Source organism: Electrona antarctica (genome assembly GCF_951216825.1).
Source record: "Electrona antarctica genome assembly, chromosome: 9".
NCBI classification, from domain to species: Eukaryota; Metazoa; Chordata; class Actinopteri; order Myctophiformes; family Myctophidae; genus Electrona; species Electrona antarctica.
The window spans coordinates 39,557,775-39,567,958 of record NC_136790.1 but is presented as its reverse complement, the minus strand read 5'-3'; positions in this window follow the sequence as shown (position 1 = coordinate 39,567,958).

Sequence of the window (10,184 nt, the reverse complement as noted above, 5' to 3'; positions counted from 1 at the left end):
CAAGCTGCTTTGGGCAAACTCAAACCACTGTTTGATATGCTGATGGACTCCACATCAGAAGTGACGGACCTGTCAGAGTTGCTGACAAAATGCAATTTGACTCACCAAGAGTACGACAGCTGTCTTGAACACATGAGGAAGACACATATCCTTTTGATGAAGCGTGGAGTGAAGGACTGCTTTGTGAACAACTACAACCCAACTTTGCTGAAGGCCTGGAATGCTAACATGGATATCCAGTTTGTCCTGGACCACTATATCTGTATCTCATATATGCTGTCCTACATATCCAAGGCAGAACATGAGATGGGAAACCTTCTCAACGAAGTGGTAGTTGGCATAGACTCCACGCAAGTCTCAGAGAGAGATGCAATGAACAAACTTGTTCACTCCTACGTGAAAAACCGACAGGTTAGCTCCCAGGAGGCAGTGGCCAGGACTTGCAGCTTGCATTTGAAGGAATGCTCACGTAAAGTTATCTTCCTCCCGACGGATGACAACGCAATGAAAATGAGCCTCCCACTCAGCTCGCTGCAGAATAAACCAGATGAATCAAACGAAGTGTGGATGACAGGACTTCTGGAGAAATACAACGCCAGACCCAAAACACCTGAGTTTGAGACCATGTGTCTAGCTACATTTGCATCCGAGTACAGAATTTTATACGGTGCGGAAGCTAAAAAGGATGGTGTCCAGATGCTCTGTGGCCAAAAGGGAGCATGTAAGAAACGCATAAAGAACCATGCCATCATCAGATATGCAAAGTTTTCGCAAGAGAAGGAACCTGAGAAATACTACGGCAACTTGCTTAAAGTTTACCTTCCTCATCGCCATAAAGCCTCACTGAAAACTGAAACCTTTCCCACTTACAAGGAATTCTACGACTCAGCGTCTGTCAGATTACCTGGGACGGACGAGATTTGCTCCGCAAAGTCAATTGTTGAAAGGAACAGGAAGAAGTTTGAAAAACACAGTCAAGTAGTGGACGACGCCATAGAGGAATTCTGGAAGAATGGCCCTGCTGAAGATGCTTGGGCCCACATTGCCCCAGAAAATGAGCTAGAACGCATGGAATGTCTTGCTGAAGAACAACAAAATCCAGTAGCAGACGACGAACAAGACGATGTGCCAGAGTTCAGCTGTCAAGATGTGGGACAAATTGCACATCACGTATCGGCCCCGCAAATGACAGAGGATTATCTACGTACCATGCATCAAAACCTCAACCAGAAGCAAGCCTCCATCTTTTACTCTGTACGAGACTGGTGCTACAAGACCGTAAATGAGCAGAACCCAGAACCGTTCTTTTTCTTTGTCACTGGGGGTGCTGGAACTGGCAAATCTCACCTGATAAGGTCCATCTACGGTGAGGCTACAAAGATTCTCCGTCGACTCCCGAGACTGTATGAAGACATAGATGCATCTATGCCCACAGTCTTGCTGTCTGCGTTTACAGGAACTGCGGCATACAACATCACAGGAAATACACTGCACTCCCTCTTGAAGTTGCCAAGAAACCTGATTCCACCCTACATAGGACTGGGAAATAAATTGGATCACATGAGAGGAAAACTGGGACATGCTCAAATCCTCATTGTGGATGAGGTATCAATGATTCCAAAGTCATTGTTCTCCTATGTCCACTGGAGACTGCAGGAAATCACAGGCAATAAGAGGCCTTTTGGTGGCATGTCCGTACTTGCTGTAGGGGACTTTCACCAACTCCCTCCAGTGGGAAAAGGGAAACCACTCTGCGTGTTTGAGGAAGGCGCTCCAGACCTTTTCAATGAACACTTTCAGATGATCACATTGACGGACATCATGCGACAGAAAAATGATGTGCCCTACGCACAACTTCTGAATAGGTTGAGGGTCAAAGCAAAGAGCGATCCGTTGAGTGACGCAGACAAAGATCTCCTTACTCAGAGAGTGACTGAGCGTGATCGTTGTCCTAAGGACATTGTCCACATCTTCTCAACCAACAAAGAAGTAGCTGAACACAACACAAAATCTTTGTATAACCTCCACTCCAACATTGTGAACATACCTGCAAACGACACCAGGACAGGTAAAGGGAATCACCAGATGACCCCACTTGCCAAACCCTGTACAGGACAGCAGAAGGATCTTCTTGACAACTTGCAAGTTGCAGAAGGTGCACCTGTCATGATCATCAGGAACATAGATGTAGAGGATGGTCTTGTAAACGGCACATTTGGCAAGATCGATACTGTAGAAATGCACGGAACTACAGTAACCAAGCTTTGGCTGGCATTAGACAGGCCGGAAGCAGGACAGAAATACCGGAAAACACCTGGCGCCACACAAGTGTACATTGAGAGAATGGAGGAATCCCTGACTGGCGAAAATGTGGTTCGCAGGCAATTTCCTATAAAGTTGGCATATGCTTGCACTGTGCACAAAGTCCAAGGCATGACTACAGAATTCGCAGTGGTTTCCTTGAAACGAATCTTTCAACCAGGCATGGCCTATGTTGCCCTCAGTAGGACAACTTCGTTGCAAGGATTGCACATCATTGACTTTAATGATAAGAAAATCTATGCTGATCCAGACATCATGCTTGCACTGCAATCCATGAAGACCGTCTCACTGGAAAATGTTATGCCACTGTTGAAGTATCAAGCAACAACACGCCAAGCGCAAACTGTCAGCATTGTCCATCACAACACGCAAAATCTACCGGCTCACATTCAGGACATCAAACGTCATCACGAACTTACACTTGCAGATGTCCTGTGCCTAACAGAAACTCATCTCACCGGCTCCTTTGTTGCTGACAGCCTCCAATTGGATGGATACACCATGTTCAGTCGCAACAGATGCGACTCGTACACAAGCATCCCCAAACGTGCAGAACAAAATGGTGGTGGCGTTGCAATCTATGTGAAGAACCATTTCCACGCTGCTGAAGAGCGTGACCTACACAATGTGACAAACCTGGAGTTTGTGGTTGTCAAGATAGAGTCCCCTGTCAAGCTTCTGATCGCTGCTGTGTACAGACCACCATGTTACGATCACCCATTCTTGGACAACCTGAAGGCGCTTCTGGACTCCTTAGAAATGATGGACCACCATCCCATTGTAGTCTGTGGAGACTTCAACGAAAATCTACTGACTACTGTAGGTGGGCCCATAGCGACACTCCTGGAGTCAAAAGGATACATTCAAGTGATCAACGAGGCCACCACTGAGAAGGGCACGCTTTTGGATCACATATACATCTCAAGACCACAGCAATGTCTACAGTCTGGAGTACTACGTACTTACTACAGCTATCATGAGCCTGTATATTGCGTATTGTCCTCCAATCATGACTAACTAACTTCTGGATCAAGCTCCCCAAAAGGTGGATGGCAAAGTTGTTGATCACAGGATGAAGTGCTTATCTCCAAACACAAGTCTACCACAGACCAAAATTCAGGTTTCGTTAATCACACAGCATCAAAATTGCTCTCTTAAAAGTCACCAATGACATTTTCCCCTTGGACAACCTGAGGTGGTTGTGGACTCGTTGTGGACCACCATCCCTTCAAAGGTGTGCTACAAGTGCAAAAAGCCCTCAACTTAACTCAAATGTGCAGACGAATGCTGTGAACGTGTCACAGGACACGATAATCTTCAACAGTTCATAGGCGTACTCTCCCACCTTCACTTCTCCCTTGGATAAACCACCACTGCTGTTTCCTGCACACCTGAAGCCGTTGCAACCTTCTTTCATGGACAACTGCACCTTCCCCATTGAGGTAAAGCAGTTACATATGTCATTTCTCAATAATCTATAAAACTTGTGATAATGATAATTAACACTTAGTTTCACATAATCCCTGGCGCATATCTCATATTGTGTGATTGATTCCAGCCAATATGAGCATTGTATTACAAATGGTTGATGTGGTACTTATACAGGGTTGTAACTTTTGTTTCTTATTACTTTTTATCTTTTTTACTGTAGGATGCCATTGAAAACCAACAAATGACAGTCATTAGCCAACCTGACATATCACTTCACAGATGAAGTGTTGTCCTTTGCAGAACATCCCACACCTTGTGTCAAAGACTTTTTGCCACACTGGTCGGACTACAATAATGAAAAATCTGCTATACAGCACCACATTGAAAAAGCAAACAAACGTGTACAATTGGCACGGCGTGAACTGACACACTCCAGATTCATGATGCTACGCCTACGTGACCAGTTGGATACCTTACAAGGCCGTGATATTCCAGGTGTGTGTTAGGGTTAGGATTAGAAACAACCACAATAACTATCGAAGGTGTGTGTTTATTTGCATCATTGCCATTTTGTGTATTCATGTCTTTTAAAGTATCTGAATTCATGTTTTCTGTTGGCTCTAAAGACATCGAACCTGAAAACCTTGCACTTGAACTACAACAATATATAGATAGCATGGAACCAATCACAATTGAAGGTAAGTGTATATATACACTGTCACCGATCTTTGTTATTGACCTATATACCAATACCAGTTTATACTGTTCTCTTATATGTTTTGTGTGATTGAGGAGCAAACATAGGAATATTGCACTGTTGTAACACGACCAACTCCATGATAGCTATATCTTCTTTTTTTCCCTGATGCTTCTCATAGGATGCACTTTGAACTTCCATACAATTCCTGACCCTGCATTGTTTCCTGAACCTGAATGGTACACCAATCCATATATGTCATATATGTAAAATAAATGAAAACCTTTCCATAAACACAGAAAGTGCCATGTCGCAACAGACATCTCAGGAACACAATGTTGTGTAACATGGCACTGATTTACGTTTTTTGGTTCTGTAATTGACTGTAGCATGCCAGTACTTGTTTTTTTCTATTTGTGTAGTACTGTAATATAGCATTAACAGTAGTAGTACTAGTTTTATTTCCCACAAGGTAAAATTCCAACACTGAATACCATGGGATATTGTGTAGTATGCCAGTTATTTTTATGTTTTAATGTTTATATTTATGTGGTACTTTGTAGTATTTCTAGAAGTAGTAGTAACAATTGCCTGTATCATTATGTATACATAGTATAGAAAGACACCACAGATTTTTTTTAATAAATTGAAGTCCATAAAGAGTATTCAATCGAGTGACTTACTTTGCAGTTTAGACATTACTTATTTATATACACATGTATCAAATCAAGAAAGCCTCAATGCTCTTTCATATTATTTTAACCAAACAGAAGTTGATACCCCCCAACGAGTTTTTGCATGAATTGTCTAAATTGGTTCTAAATAGAAACTATTTCAAGTTATCTTCAGTGTCAAGGGGTAAGCATGGGAAGTCCCTGCTACCCCAATTATGCAAATCTCTGTATGGGGAAGTTTGAGAAGACTTTGTTTACAATACTAATCCTTTTACTACTCTGTTAAGATGTTAGTTCAGGTTAGTTCATGTTCCCGTTATTATACATTCAAAATAAAGACAATTCAATATGCTGTATTTGACGTAATGTCAACACTAGGGGGAGCCAATTACACAGAAAAACCAATAAATCACACTGAACATGACTAACATGCTATAAATATATGCAGTATAAAACAACGAAAACAACACTCCAACATTTCCTAAATGAACACTAACATGAATCCATACCCCCAATGCAAAAGACATTGGTGCATCAACAATAATAGTATTAAACTGTGATCAATCTTAACAAATACATAATAAGTAATAAGTGTTTCTTTTATCATCATCATCCCAACACATGGATATCATGCCCAGAAGTATGTGGATATCTCAACTCATGTTTACTTAGAACATTTTGAACCTGCACTCCATATTTATTTTACCATATTTCTCATATAAGAACATTTAAAACCAGTTTGTTATTGTTGTTGATCAACTCAGGACAATGAATACCTCATCCCCCTCCATTGTTCTGGAAATGCAATTATGAATAGCCATGGATAGCCAATTACCGTATGCATTACCATGCATCACCTGATGCATGAATTGTTAAACCATTTCCATATCTAGCCTTGTTTGGCCTTGACCTCCCTCTAACGCAACACCTCATGGCAGACTCCTCAAGTCGCCAACAACATCGGTGCGATGAATGCGATGTAGGCAACCACACTTTGCAATTTCCCAGAATTGCCTCTTTCTAGTTCATAATATAAACCGAGATTGGCAGAGCAGGAGGATCGTTTCAGCGCTCAGTGACAATACAACCACGCCCCTAGCAACAACACGTATCCAATAAGTGTGCACGTTTTCAGGCGGTACCACTATCCTCAGTATCCTGGGTTGTCATGGGATAATTACAACACCTGTTTTGTCCGCCCATAGCGTGACGCGGCGGAAGAGTGTGTCGGTAATGCAAATTACATTATGCACTTGTACACTGAAACTGAATTTCAAGATGATTAATTGATTGATACTTACAAAACAAGATATTGCAAAATAACATTAGGCTATTAAACCATAGAGAAGAAATTCAAGGAACTCTTCTCGCAAAGTTTAAAAAGCTTTATTTTAAAAGCTTTATTGAGTGGTTATTTCATATTCGAAATATGAAAAACAAGGGGAAGGGGATAGGCTACAACTACCACGCACAGCCTTCTTCAGGGTGTAACCTAACCCCCAACAAGAACAAACATTTGCCCCTTTCATTGTGATTGCAAAACACCTGAGTAGACAGTAGACTCAAAGATAAGATGACAAGTGCAGTGAGTGACCACTAGATGGCTGTACAAGATGTGTAAAATTATGAATGTACAAGAACAAGGGCGAGTGGCGAGGAGCTAGTTTCAAAAAGGGGGTATGGTTCCATCCTGGAGACAAATCTTTATTCTTTCCAGTGATAAAATGGTCACCAACGTCAACATAATCAAAAAAGTCAACCAAAGAACAAGATTCCTATACAGGATCTCCTCACTGGTCAACAAAAACACCTTGAAGACCCTAAATGGAGCCCTTGTACAAGGTTTATTTGACTGCATCAAATCAAATTAAAGTTTATTTATATAGCACATTTACATTGACCGAAGACAAACCAAAGTGCTGAACAAGAGCATGTAAAAAAACAATAAGTGACATAAAAGAAAAACAAAGTAAAAAAGTGAAAGCAGAAGTATACATGGTATAAGGATGGTATATGCTTAATCAGACAACATTAAAAGCCAGGAAGAAAAAGTGGGTCTTTAGAAGAGATTTAAAAACGCCCAGGGACTGGGCAGAGCGAATGGGAAGAGGCAGGGCATTCCAGTGTGGGACCGGCCGCGGAGAAGGCTCGGTCACCTCTAGTGACACATGAGGTTCCGGGCACAATCAAAAGTTGGTCAGCTGACCTCAAGGGTCTGGCTGGAACATATGGCTCAATGAGCTCACAGAAGTAAGGGGGGGCAAGCCCATTTTGGGCTTTAAAAACAAACAATAATAATACAATTCATTCTAAAACGACCTGGCAGCCAGTGGAGGGAAGCAAGGACAGGTGTAATATGATTGCGCTTTTTCTTTCCGGTAGGGAGGCGAGCAGCAGCATTTTGGATGAGTTGTAGGCGCCTGATAGCAGATTGATCGATTCCTAGTAGAGCATTACAGTAGTCAAGCCATGAGGAAATGAAGGCATGGACAACTCTCTCTAGGTCAGAGGGAGGCCTTGATCTTGGCCAGCAGCCTTAGTTGGAAAAAGCTAGCTTTGACAACAGCACTAATCTGCTTATCAAATTTAATGTCAAAAAGCACTCCTAGGTTTTTGACAAAGGGGCAGGTGTTGGCACTGAGTAGGCCAAGGTCAGCGGTGGGATAGCTTGGGGCATGATCAAAGACCAGTACCTCAGTCTACGTACCACTAAGATACCCATGTACCTGTCAACAAAGTCCACACCCACAACACCAGAGGGAGTACATTTCAAGCACAACTCAATACAATCTGTTAACTGTGGACGACACCATAAAGCATTACACTTGTTTACAATAGGGTCCACCATGTTCAATTCATCATAACCTAGTTGCCAGGGTATAATTTGCTCCCTTTCTTGTGCAGGGGGGTTACTTTGGCCAGTTTGAAATCTTGGGGGATCTTGTTACCATTGCCAGTTTAAAATCATCTTTACCTAGGTTTTTGTAGAAGGCTTTGATGTGCTCTACACCAAAACGCCCAGAGTGGGAGGGCAGTTTGTTAACCAGCGTTGTTACAATGTTTGTACAGAAGATGTTTAAGTAGTTGGCTACATCAAGCTCGTCAGTAATGAGGGTGTCGTTTGATGTTTATGTTTGTAAACCTGGTTTTTAGTTTCTGACCACAGCCTAGTTGGTTGTTTAGTAGCTTCCAGAGCTCCCGAGGATTGTTTAGTTTTCCTACTTTTTGCGGATTTCGTCATGGTAGTTACAATGTTTCTTAGCTTGTTTCGTTGGGTTTTTAGGATGCCCAGTTGGGTTTGGAGATCACTGTCGAAGCGCTTGGCTAGCTTGGACTTGCTCAGAAGTTCAGAGCATTTTTTGTCTCTGGCTTTCATTGCAGTCAGTATGTCCGAATTGACCCTGGAATTTGGTTTTGAAGCCAAGCCATGATTCTTCGACTAGTGTGCTCCTGACCTCATCGGACCAATCCAGATTCTCCAGTTCAAGGTTAAAGGCCTCACTCGTAGGCCTAATACTGCACTGCATTTGACATTCCCGTACTGTACAGTATAAGGAAGTCAGGGCAACTACAGTATGAAGAGGATGAAAAATGGAAAGGCAGCAGTTTGTCCTCCATACATGTGCATGGAAATGTTCAGGCGAGACTGCAGTGGAGTTCCTTTGTCCAACAGAATTTTGGATGGTGAGATGATAGCCTACTTAATTAATAAATCACTTATGTGCAGACTCTTAAATGATAGTGGATTTTTGATTTGTGTTTTAGGTTCATACATTTTTAGATAGACAATTGTACATTTTAGATTCTGAACTTTTGACTATCAAGACATATCTCTGTCTCAGGACATGTACTGTACATCTGTCCTGATGAATGTCTAATGACCGAAACGTCAACCTAATAAAGAGCAACATTTTTGGCAAGCTAGTTCCAGATAGTGTTCAGGACTTCTTTCTTTGATTTAATTATCAGTTACATTTTTGTCCTATACACACATGTCACCAACCTTTCTTCTAACATTGTAATCAGCAAAATAAGTCAGTGTTTTTAATGGCACCTGTCTTTTTAAACCCATGTGATCATGCTGAAAGCGCCAGGTTTATGCCAAGGAAGAGCACCACAGACATGCTGTTTGCCATGAGAGTGCTAGTGGAGAAGTACAGAGAAGGTCAGAAGGAGTTAGACTGTGTACTGTCACTGATAGGGTGCAGAGAGAGCAAATGTAGTATAAGGAAGTCAAGAGTGGCAAAGAAGTCAGAATGTTGTATCATATGAGGACAGTGTGACAGTGGTGAGGAGTGCGGTAGAAGTGATGGATGGGTTCAAGGTGGCAGTGGGCCTACATCAATTGGCTCTGAGCCCTTTCTTGTTCACATTGGTAATGGACAAGTTGACAGATAAAGTCAGGCTGTGTGGACTATGATGTTTACATTGTGATTTGTAATGAGAGGAGGGAACGGGTTGAAGAGGCATGCACTGCAGAGAAGTGAAATGACAGTCAGCAAGAGTAAGAGAGAATACTGTATGTATGCGTGAGACGGTGAGCAAGGACAGTGGAACGGTGAGATTCATGAGAACACAAGGAGTAGAAGTGCCAGGTGGCGAAGGTAAGTAAGCCTTGCCAAGCCATGTGGCCCATCGGGTAGAGTAGTACATACCCTGAGTGCCAAGCAGGGAGGCATTAGGTTCCATTTTTAGGGCCTTTGGTATGACCCGGCCAGGGATCGAATCCTGTCTCTGGGACATTAACCACAAGGCCACTGGAACGTTGATGATAATAATAATAATAATAATAATAATAATAATAATAATAATAATAATAATAATAATAATAATAATAATAATAATAATAATAATACAACTTTATTTACTGTATATAGCATTTTTTTAAACACAGTTACAAAGTGCTTGAACAATCAAAACAGCAATAAACAACAAAAATACAACAGTAATGCAATAATGAAATAACAGTAGAAAATACAAAATAACAAACAAGATAAATTAAGGAGATAAAAAGGGGAAAACCACTCATTTTCATCATTGAACTATGTCATTAATATACT